Source organism: Rhinopithecus roxellana, chromosome 18 (assembly GCF_007565055.1).
Source record: "Rhinopithecus roxellana isolate Shanxi Qingling chromosome 18, ASM756505v1, whole genome shotgun sequence".
Classification (NCBI taxonomy): Eukaryota; Metazoa; Chordata; class Mammalia; order Primates; family Cercopithecidae; genus Rhinopithecus; species Rhinopithecus roxellana.
In genome coordinates, this window is record NC_044566.1 from 67,193,397 (window position 1) to 67,205,705 (window position 12,309).

Below are 12,309 nucleotides of genomic sequence, written 5' to 3' on the forward strand. Positions count from 1 at the left end.
CTTTCATGGTAGTGTTCTTTGGATACAAATTTGAACTCCTTAAAATTAAAAAATTTGTACCCATTAAAATTTAAAAAATTCTTCCGTTTCTTTGGTTGTTTATGCTTTAGGTGATATATCTAAGAAGGCATTGCCTAATCCAAGGTCATAAATATGTATGTAAACCTATGTTTTCTTCTAGGAATATTCCAGTTTTAACTTTTAAATTTAGGTCTTTGATCTATTTTGAGTTAATTTTTGTATATAGTACAAGGTAGGAGTCCAATTTCATTCTTTTGCATGTGGAGATCCAGTTTTGCCAGCACCATTCTTTCAAAGGACAATTCTTTCCTCAGTTAGTTGTCAACTGAAGATAAATCTATGTTTTTTGTTGTTGTTGTTGTTTTCTGGAATCTCAGTTGTATTCCATTAACCTTGTATCCTTACGCCAGCGCCACTCAGTCTTGATTACTGTAGCTCTGTAGTCACTGCTTCAATTGGGAAGTGTGAGCACTCTAGCTTTGTTCCTTTTCAAGATTGTTTTGGCTATTCTGGGTCTCCCACATTTCCATGAGAAATTTTATGATTAGATTTGTCATTTTCTGCAAAAAAGGCAGCTGAGGTTTTGATAGAGACTGTGTTAAATCCACAGGTCAGTATGGGGTGTATTGCCATCTTTAACAAGAATAAGTCTTACGATCCATGAACATGAGACATCTTTCCATTTATTTAGGTCTTCTTTCTTTCCATAATATTTTATAGTTTTTACTTTACAAGTCTTGAATTTCTTTTGCTAAATTTATTCCTAAGTATTTTACTCTTCCAGATGCTATTGTAAATCGAGTGGTCTTCTTAATTTAACTTTTACGTTGTTTATTGCTAGAATATAGAAAAACAATTTTTGCATATTGATCTCATATCCTGCAACCCTGCTGGACTGGTTTATCAGTTCTTTTTTTTTTTTTTTTTTTGAGACGGAGTTTTGCTCCTGTTGCCCAGGCTGAAGTGCAATGGGATGATCTTGGCTCACTGCAGCCTCCGCCTCCCAGGTTCAAGCAATTCTCCTGCCTCAGGCTCCCTAGTAGCTAGGATTACAGGTGCACACCACCATGCCCAGCTAATTTTTTGTATTTTTAGTAGAGACAGGATTTTGCCATGTTGACCAGGCTGGTCTTGAACTCCTGGCCTCCACTGACCCACCTGCCTCAGCTTCCCAAAATGCTGGGATTACAAGCATGAGTCACTGCGCCCAACCTATCAGTTGTGTGTGTGTGTGTATTCCTTAGGATTTTCTATATACAAGATCATGCACGTCATCTGCAAAGAGAGATAATTTTATTTCTTCCTTGTAATACGAATGCTTTTAATTTTTTTCTTGACAAATTCCTATGGTGAAAACCACCAGTATAATATTGAATAGAAGGGGCAATAGCAGACATTGCTGTCTTATTCCCATCTCAAAGGAAAGCTTTCAGTCTTTCACCCTGAGTATAATGTCAGCTGTGGGCTTTTTCTAGGTGCTCTTTTTAGGCTGAGGATCAGCATTGACTCTTGATTCCTTATCCTCAGTTACTGCTAATCAATCCTGAAGTCTTGATAATTTTATCTCAATATATTCCTTGTAGCTTTTCCCTTCCATACTCATCCTCAATGCCCAGGTTTAGATCCTTATCACCTCTTGCCTAGACTGTAAGCCCTTTAGGGTATGTAGGGTCTATGTGCATATATATTCTTACTTACCAAAAAAAGTTACATTCATTAAAAAAAATCAAGATGCTGTGAAAAATGAAGACTAGAACAGGCAGCAGCTACCAGAAATAAAAATATCCTTGCCAAAACAAAAACAAAAACCAAACCAAAAACAATGGGAAGAGTAGGAGGATAAAATCAAGGCAATCTCCAAGAATAAAGCAAAAACATAAGAAGAAGAGATAAATCAAATGGAGGAGCTTCTGTTTCAGCAACATGATGGGTTTGCTATTTCCAACAGTCCTCCTCAACGAAACAACTAAATGCTGGATAAAATATTTAAAAGAATTTGTTTTGGTAAATATGTTGCTGAGAGAAGAATAAAATGTTATCAAAATGATGTAGATCATTCTAGCAGATAAAAAAAAGATGGTTTTAAGTATATGGTCAGAGTCACTATATTTTTCTATTTGTTTTCAGCTATTTCTTGGATAGATTGTTTTCTCCCTGCCTTCAATCTCTGTACCCCCAATCCATCATCCATACTGGAACCTTAACTTTCTGCCTGCAGCTTATATCTGCTCATGTTGCTTCTCTGCGTACAAACTTCAAACCTCTAAGGCCTTCTATTCCCTCCCCAGTCGTATACAGGCCTCTGAGCAGACAAAGGACTCTTCATGACTTGATCCCAGTCTGATAGTCAACCCCCAAACAATAGCCCCTCCCTTCTGTTCCAAGTTCCCTATCATCAAGCAACCAGGACTAACATATTCTCTAACCACTTTCTGCCATACCTTACTTGTTCCTTACTCCCTTCTCCCTACTGTGACTTAAACTGGGGTAAAAATCTGAATCAGAAGCAACTAAGCCCAGATTAATGGTCATTTCTGACTCCATGAGGCAAAATTCAGCACTTCCCTATTTACAATAGTGTTCTCACAGCACTGCATTGTGTCATTTTTCACACTGTCTTGTACATGTATATCATCCTGAAAGATGTCATTCAAATGAATTAACACACATGAGGAGAAGTGGTGGTGGATTAAATAAAAGTTGTAGTTTTAATGTTCTAAATAATTTAGTTCTAAAACATCTTTATCAGAAAAAAGTTTTATGGTTCACTTGGGAAAGAAAATAAAATAAGCAAAATCATTGGGCAGGGTAAGTTAACATGGAGATTTTTCGAACTGTGCACCATTATCTACTGGTGGTTTGTAAAATCTGTACAGTAGCCTGTGACCCGCATTAAAAAAAAAAGATGGGACAGAAAATATGTAGTGTACCACACGCAGGGTGACTTTAGAGTGTACCACACGCAGGGTGACTTTAGAGTGTACCACACGCGGGTGACTTTAGAGTGTACCACACGCGGGTGACTTTAGAGTGTACCACACGCAGGGTGACTTTAGAGTGTACCACACGCAGGGTGACTTTAGAGAGTACCACACGCAGGGTGACTTTAGAGTGTACCACACGCGGGTGACTTTAGAGTGTACCACACGCGGGTGACTTTAGAGTGTACCACACGCGGGTGACTTTAGAGTGTAGCACACGCGGGTGACTTTAGAGTGTAGCACACGCGGGTGACTTTAGAGTGTACCACACGCAGGGTGACTTTAGAGTGTAGCACACGCAGGTGACTTTAGAGTGTAGCACACGCAGGGTGACTTTAGAGTGTACCACACGCAGGGTGACTTTAGAGTGTACCACACGCAGGGTGACTTTAGAGTGTACCACACGCAGGGTGACTTTAGAGTGTAGCACACGCAGGTGACTTTAGAGTGTACCACACGCAGGGTGACTTTAGAGTGTACCACACGCAGGGTGACTTTAGAGTGTAGCACACGCAGGTGACTTTAGAGTGTACCACACGCAGGTGACTTTAGAGTGTACCACACGCAGGGTGACTTTAGAGTGTAGCACACGCAGGTGACTTTAGAGTGTAGCACACGCAGGGTGACTTTAGAGTGTACCACACGCAGGGTGACTTTAGAGTGTACCACACGCAGGGTGACTTTAGAGTGTAGCACACGCAGGTGACTTTAGAGTGTACCACACGCAGGTGACTTTAGAGTGTACCACACGCAGGGTGACTTTAGAGTGTAGCACACGCAGGTGACTTTAGAGTGTACCACACGCAGGGTGACTTTAGAAACTGAGACTTCTGTTTCAGTCTCACTCCCACATGTATGCACACACACACACCTAAATGTACATACATGTATTTCCATAATAGATCCTAATGTAAAATGCATTTCTCACTGCAGGTTTGCCCAAAATGCTTAAAAGCCAGTGAGTAAACAGTTCAAGGACAGATTAAAAATCAGTGCTACTCAAGTAAAAAGAGAAGTCAAGGATATAATAGGTGAAAATGCTTAAGATGGGTGATCTCATGGCATATTCTGACTTTACCCACGGGGCAAGTGGGCCATAAACACAGCAATGGCTGCTGTGGCTCTCAACTCTGAGCACTTTAAAGTATTTGTGTTTCTCTAGCATGGTAGCATCAGATTGCAGGGCAAGTCCCAGTGATGTGCAAGTCTCTTCTGCTGCTCCTGTCTTCATGATGCACTTAAAATCTGGTTATCGAGACGTTCTTCACCGAGAGTCGTCGGGGTTTCCTGCTTCAACAGTGCTTGGACGGAACCCGACGCTCGTCCCCCGTCCCGGCCGGCCGCCCATAGCCAGCCCTCCGTCACCTCTTCACCGCGTCCTCGGACCCGCCTGTCCTTAGCCTCCGCCATGACGACCGCGTCCACCTCGCAGGTGTGCCAGAACTACCACCAGGACTCAGAGGCCGCCATCAACCGCCAGATCAACCTGGAGCTCTACGCTTCCTACGTTTACCTGTCCATGTCTTACTACTTTGACCACGATGATGTGGCTTTGAAGAACTTTGCCAAATACTTTCTTCACCAATCTCATGAGGAAAGGGAACATGCCGAAAAACTGATGAAGCTGCAGAACCAACGAGGTGGCCAAATCTTCCTTCAGGATATCAAGAAACCAGACTATGAAGACTGGGGTGGGAGAGCGGGCTGAATGCGATGGAGTGTGCTTTACATTTGGAAAAAAATGTGAATCAGTCACTACTGGAACTGCACAAACTGGCCACTGACAAAAATGACCCCCATTTGTGTGACTTCATTGAGACACATTACCTGAATGAGCAGGTGAAAGCCATCAAAGAATTGGGTGACCACATGACCAACTTGCACAAGATGGGAGCACCCGAATCTGGCTTGGCGGAGTATCTCTTTGACAAGCACACCCTGGGAGACAGTGATAATGAAAGCTAAGCCTCAGGCTAATTTCCCCAGAGCCATGAGGTGACTTCCCTGGTCACCAAGGCAGTGCATGCATGTTGGGGTTTCCTTTACCTTTTCTATAAGTTGTACCAAAACATTCACTTAAGTTCTTTGATTTGTACCATTCCTTCAAATAAAGAAATTTGGTACCCAAACAAAAAAAAAAAAAAAAAATCTGGGTATCATCTGAACAGAACAAAAGGAGTCATAGGTTGTAGGTTAAACTTATAAACTAGTTTTTGCTAACCATTCTGAGATGTACCATCCTAGAAAATAAAAGACAGTACATTTTTGAAGTAATCATAATGAACAAATAGAGGATGTGAAAGTAATTCAGATTTCTGTGTTACAGTATTGCACCACGGTGAATTTCCTGGGTTTGATGATGCACCATGGTTACGTATGATGTTATCACTGGGGAAGCTGGGCAAAAGGTACTTTGCAACTTACGAATACAAACTATTTCGAGATAAGAAGTCATTAAGAAATAAGATTATGGCCGGGCACGGTGGCTCACGCCTGTAATCCCAGCACTTTGGGAGGCCGAGGCAGGTGGATCACGAGGTCAGGAAATCGAGACCATCCTGGCTAACATGGTGAAACCCCGTCTCTACTAAAATTACAAAAAATTAGCCGGGCATGGTGGCGGGCGCCTGTAGTCCCAGCTACTCGGGAGGCTGAGGCAGGAGAATGACGTGAACCCGGGAGGCGGCGCTTGCAGTGAGCTGAGATCCGGCCACTGCACTCCAGCCTGGGTGACAGAGCGAGACTCCGTCTCAAAAAAATAAATAAATAAATAAATAAGATTACAGTGTTTTGTGAATTCCAAGTCCAACAGAGTAGTTTGAGATTGACTCCACCGCAGTGATCATGTTTATTACTCACTCCTGATGAGCTTGGAGCTGAATTATCTTATTTCAAACAAGCAAACTCCACTGCACCTAGTGTTACTCTACTTGCCTTCAATACTGTGCTGCTCTAAACTGACTGTGGCAGCATATTATCCTGTAAAATACTTTAATGTATTTCTTTATTCATGTTCATTTAAATTAAATCAGAACAGAGTGTTCAACTTTTTCGAGACACACTAAGTTTTAAGAGGGAAAAGGAGTTACGAATAGTGGCTCTGAAATAAACGTAAACTCTCATTTGATTTATAGACATCTCCTGCTTCCATTTAAAGGACTTAGCAGCATGAAAGGATTGTTTAGACGTACTTTGGCTTAAGTGGAAAAAAGTTATGGCTGCAATTGTATAAATCATTTCAAATACTGTTTGATTTTAGCTTTTAAGTGTCTGAGCTTTTCTAAATGTTCTGAGAAAGTCTGGTTCACTTTTCACTCTCCATAAATCAGCAAATATTTCAAAGCTTCCCCAAGACACACAAAAAATACACATGTGAAAAGAATGATTGCATCATCACTAAGTTAGGAATTTGAAGATAATATATGTTAAAGAAAGCAAATAACTGCTTTCTTTTATAATTATTAAATATATACATTACAAATCATGATGTGTGCAAGACACCAAGATAAACTATTCTAGCACATTAATAATCACATATGGTCATGGAAGTTGGGGGCATGAATCACCATGACCGTGCTCAAGCAACTGGCTGTGCGTTATCATGGGGACTCCTGGTGGCCTGGCCAATGGCTTGGGGAGCAGACACTCCCTCAAAACTCACTAATGAAACAATGCTGAAAACACAGATTCCCATTGATTTTAGTCTATTTTTCCTGCTTTGACACATCCTACATGCAACTGATTTTATTCACACATACCATTTTTATCATATCAATTACCCTTTTTTAAAATTCCCCTTTCAAGCTCTACATTATATTATACGACAATAATAATAATAATAATACAAGACATCTGTTTAGTGTTTACTGGGCGCCAGGCATTGGGCTTAAATGCTTTGATTATACATGATTTCAGTCATAGCCCTGTGACTTCGATACCACCATCTTACTGAGGAAGATCTCACGCCTAGCTCACCTCCTTCTATAGCACCACTCTCTACAGTATGCCTGAATTATTCATCATGTCTGATTCATCTCACCTTCCTCAGATAAACCACCTCTACTCATGTTGCAACTCCTCCATACAGAGCTTCAGCTTTGTACAACCTGTTTCCACACAAAACTTTCTCACTCCTGTCTTTGTAATTTGAATATGCCACTCTTTATCCTGGACTGTTCTCTTCTCTCAAGCACGCACACTGGCACTCTTTCAAACCATAGGCCAAACCAGAAACATTCCAACTAAGGACGTTTGCCTTTTCTATTATTATTTAGCAACAGTTTGAAAGTTCAAGCCATTGAATCAGCTGAGGACAAACAAATGTACAGCTATTGGAAAGGGGCAGCAAAAATATTATTTACAAATGTCGTGAGCGATGTCTATCTAGAAAACCCCAAAATTGTGGCAGGTAAGTATCAAAAATAGAGTGCATTCATTAGAATTTCCAGCCACAAAAATCAACAAATGAAAACAAGTAACTTCTTTATGTATCAATGATAATCAGCTAGAAAAAGGTGGGAGGATCAACATCCCATTCACAGCAACAAAAAACCATAAAACAAATGCATTTAAAAAGGTGTATGAGGGACTTCTAAGAAGAACATTATAAATATATATGACACTATGCTAGCAATAGGCAGGTAAATTGAACAGTAAAGATTTCCTTTTAAAAATCCATCAACAATCAATTAAAAACTCCACAAATGATTATCCAGCCTGGGCAAGAACACCTGAGATGGAAACCTGAGAAACAAATCTTGTTGCATATAAAAACCTAGTATCTGACAAAAAAATACCTTTTCAAATCAGTGGTGAAAAGATGAATTATAAGCATGTAGAGACACTAAATCTGGCAGTGACTCACGTCTGTAATCCTAGCACTTTGGGAGGCTAAGGCAAAAGGATCATTTAAGCCCAGGAGTTTGAAAACCAGACTGAGCAATACCGTGAGACCCTGTCTCTACAAAAAACAGTAATAAAAAAAATTAACCAGGCATAGTGGTACATACCTGTAGACCCAGCTACTCAGGAGGCTGAGACGGGAGGACTGCTTGAGCCCAGGATGTAAGGCTGCACTGAGCCATGATTGAGCCCCTGCATTCCAGCCTGGGCAACAGAGTGAGACTGTGTCTTAAAAAAGACAAGAAAAACTAAAGCTGGTTCCAAATGTCATACTTTACATCAAAATAAATTTACATAATTAAATATTTAATGTGAAAAAAATCATAAATACTAGAAGAAAATATGGGCAAAAATTTAAATAATCTTAGATAAGAAGTTCTCTTTAAGCATAACAGGAAACAGAAAAAGTCTAATAGATTTAACTAACACTCTCAACAACATACAAGCAAAACAACAAAAATAAAATCTTTTCAATGTTAAAAAGTCGTAAAAGAAGATGAAAGAGAAATAACAAAATAGGGGAAATATGTATATCAAGAAGGATAAGTAACATTTTCATAAAAATCAATAGCAAAAGAAAGATCAACATAAACATGGGAAAATAACAAAAATAGGCACTTCACTCCCCATATAGTTGGTAAAAAAAAAATAAGGAAAGACAGTGATTTTACTAGTAATACAAGAATTGCAAGCACAAATAAGTTAGCATTTGTGGAGCATCAGATTGGCAAAAATTAAAATCAGCAGTGAGGGCTGTCAAGAGAAAACTACCTAACCTATTGCACAACTTTGCAACGTGTCTGGGAACATAAACTTTGCTTACCTTTTAGCCAAGCAGTACACTGTTATGGACTTCTTTTAAGGCTAAAGTAGTCAAGCGCACAAAGTTATGCAGACCTTCTATAATAATGAAAAAGGAGCACACAACCTTGAACACGAGTAGGGTCTGGGGCAAGGTTTCAGAGCAAGCAGAGGGAATGTGAATACTAACTTCAACTAGGAGCAGAAGTCACACATGGGGCCTAGGAAGACACACCAGGCGTGATGGGAAGGCCACAGCTTGACACGCAGGTCGGTGGCAAGCAGACCGTCTGCTCAGTGCAAAGTATCCACACATGGTGTCTGACACACAGTGGTAAAGGTCTTAGGAAAATGTCTGATAAACACAAAAGCACAAAGTTTAAACTACACATCTTAGTTCGGGCTGTTATAACAAAATACCATAGACTGGTTGGCTTAAACAATAGAAGTTATTTCTCATAGTTCTAGAGGCTGGGAAGTGCAAGGATCCAGGCACCAGCAGATCCAGTGTCTGATGAGGGCCTGCTTCCGTGTGGAGTTGGCAGTCTGCTCACTGCATCCTCACATGGTAGGGTGCGGGGAGAGAGAACAAGAGTGAGAGGCAGAGAGAGGGAGAGAGAGAGTGAGAGAGAAGACAGAGAGAGGGAGAGCGCCAGCACGAGCACGCATGCTTCTCCTGTCTCCTCTTCTAAGGCGCTAACCCCCTCGTGAGGGCTCCATCTTCATATCCTAATGATCTCCCAAAGGTCCCACCTCCTCACACCATCCTATTGGGGGTTAGAATTTCACTCATTTTCATTTACTGATTTATGTATGTTTTATCCAGGCAAAGAACACAATTTCTCTTTCTTTCGTGTCCTCCACCGCAGCACTTCCAGCGAGTGCTCTGCAGTGAATGTGAAGTCTGGTTATCACCTCAAAGAACATCTCTTTTAGGATGTAGCTTTTCTGAGGCAAGAGAGTTTGCATTGTCTACCTCCAAGATCATTTAAAGGAGAGGGAAAGTATTTAGGCTCTAGGGAAATGGATTTTATATATCTAGAACTAAAGCCATGATGACAGGAAATTTCTACTCTGAACCCAAGTTAAGTTTAGTCCTGATCCTCCACCTCAGCTGCACTCTCCAGGTAAAAAAAGGGCCCCTATGATTACCATAATTTCCAGGAGCCTGGCCTCTTGAATGGTTCACAGAGAACTGCATGGCCACACCACTGGGAGTCAACTGGAGGAGGGTGGGTGTGCAGATGTCTGTGTGCTTCCTCTTCTGATTTTAAAAGGAATACATGCTCATTAGAGAAACATTGGAATATTGTGAAAAACAGAAAAAAGAATGAAACTTCCACCCTTAATCCACAAGTGTGATCAATATTTGCTAATGTTTCAAAGTTTTCTTCGGTCTATTTTCAAAAGACAAAATCACACTATGTACACTTTGCTATCAGTTTTTCACTAAACTTATTTATGAATTCTTTCTAGACACGAATGACTGCATATTATTTCATATGGGCCATATTAGTCAGGCTATGTGTTACAGTGTGATCACATGAACTCTAAAATCTCCACGTTTGCTCCCTGAGCATACAACATGTCGTCACAGATCAGCAGGCCCGTCTGGCACTATCAGTATTTAGGAACCCATGTTCTCAGGACCTCCACCAACTGGAATGGCACTGACTGCTGAACCAAGGGCAGGAGATGTGGACAACTGTCCAGTAGCTCTCAAAGGCCACAGCCTAGGAATGATACACATCACTTCTGCTCACATTTCTTTGGTCATAGTGAGTCACAAGGCCACAAGTAACTGCAAGGGACATGGAAGTGCAATTCTTCAATGGCGCAGAGATAGGCGAGCTGGATTACTAGTGAGCAGGCCTGGTGACAACCACATGACGTGCCCCAGTTTACCTAGCCATTCCCTGAATGTTGGATTCTTTCCAATGTTTTGTACATGTTATGATCATCGGTCACCAGGCTTTTTTTTAAATTATTATTATTATACTTTAAGTTCTAGGGTACATGTGCATAACGTGCAGGTTTGTTACATATGTATACTTGTGCCATGTGGGTGTGCTGCACCCATCAACTCGTCAGCACCCATCAATTCGTCATTTATATCAGGTATAACTCCCAATGCAATCCCTCCCCCTTCCCCCCTCCCTGTGATAGGCCCCGGTGTGTGGTGTTCCCCTTCCCGAGTCCAAGTGATCTCATTGTTCAGTTCCCACCTATGAGTGAGAACATGCGGTGTTTGGTTTTCTCTTCTTGTGATAGTTTGCTAAGAATGATGGTTTCCAGCTGCATCCATGTCCCTACAAAGGACGCAAACTCATCCTTTTTTATGGCTGCATAGTATTCCATGGTGTATATGTGCCACATTTTCTTAATCCAGTCTGTCACAGATGGACATTTGGGTTGATTCCAAGTCTTTACTATTGTGAATAGTGCCGCAATAAACATAAGGGTCACCAGGCTTTATTGGATTTCTACTTATTCCTTTAGAACAAATTCTTGAATGTTACATTATTGGCTTAAGGGAAATGTAAACTCTTCAGGTTCTTGGTCCCTCCTTTCAAACAAATTTATCCTTCTGTGAACAAATATAAAATTATCTATCTCAGTGGAGCAATCCTCCTACCTCAGCCTCCCAAGTAGCTGGGACTACAGGCATGCACCAACATGCCCAGCTAAGTCTATTTTTTGTAGAGACAGGGTCTCGCCATGTTGCCCAGGCTGGTCTTGAACTCCTGGGCTCAAACAATCTGCCCACCTTGCCTTCCCAAAGTGCTGGGATTACAGGCGTGAGCCACTGCACCTGGCCAATGTTGGGATTTTTAAAAAATTGTTCTTCTGTTGTCATTGTTTTATTTGTATGAGCTCTTTATGCAGCAAAATATAAACCATATGTCATAGATGCTACAATTTTAAAAAACCAATTTGTTTGCCAGTAAATTTTATTCATCATGTTTCATGAGAGAAGTTCAAATCTACTACTCTTTGTATTTGTGATTTCTTCCATTTCTTTTAAATTTACCATCCTTCTCTAAATGAAAAAGAGTTATCTGTCTATAGAAGCCTTTTTTAATGGCTTATGTTTTTCCATTTAAATGTTTACTCTATCTGGAATTTACTTCATGACAGTAAAATAGAGTAACAGAAAGAGCTCCAGTCCAAATGTCAGGCAACGTGTGTACTAATTCTGCCAGGAACACCTTAGATAAATGCCTTAATCCTCACTCTATTCTGGCCCCATAGCATTACTCCAAAGTTTGGAAAGCTACGCAAAGCTTCTTAGCTTCAGCACAAAACTGAACGGCCATCCTGGCTTCTGCATTACCCAGAGTATCAGGAACAAATAAAAAGAAAGAAATACTGTACTTCTATTTTGCAAGCTAACATAAAAACTATCTCACTTTCATGCCCTTCTCGTTGACCCTCAGTTTCTCCAGTCTGCCGGGTCTGGGGCTTTCCTCATCCCACTCCCTCGTGCTCGGCTGGGGCTTCCCACCCTCCCTGCACCCGCACTCGCAGTTCCACTGCGATCAGTCTTGAGACCTTCCACCCTGTGGACACCCATGACTATGGCAGCACTGCTCTCCTGCCCGTT

General features: G+C 41.0%; 1 protein-coding gene and 1 pseudogene across 4 annotated transcripts in view; one reads left to right on the plus strand and one right to left on the minus strand.

Annotated features, from left to right (window-relative positions):
* MIPEP (mitochondrial intermediate peptidase) overlaps positions 1–12,309 on the minus strand; it is a 158,837-nt gene that overhangs the window by 46,308 nt on the left and 100,220 nt on the right. The window lies entirely within an intron of this gene.
* On the plus strand, positions 4,159–5,131 carry LOC104675199 (annotated as a pseudogene). Its single transcript, XR_004054696.1, has one exon. The product of XR_004054696.1 is annotated as a ferritin heavy chain pseudogene (transcript).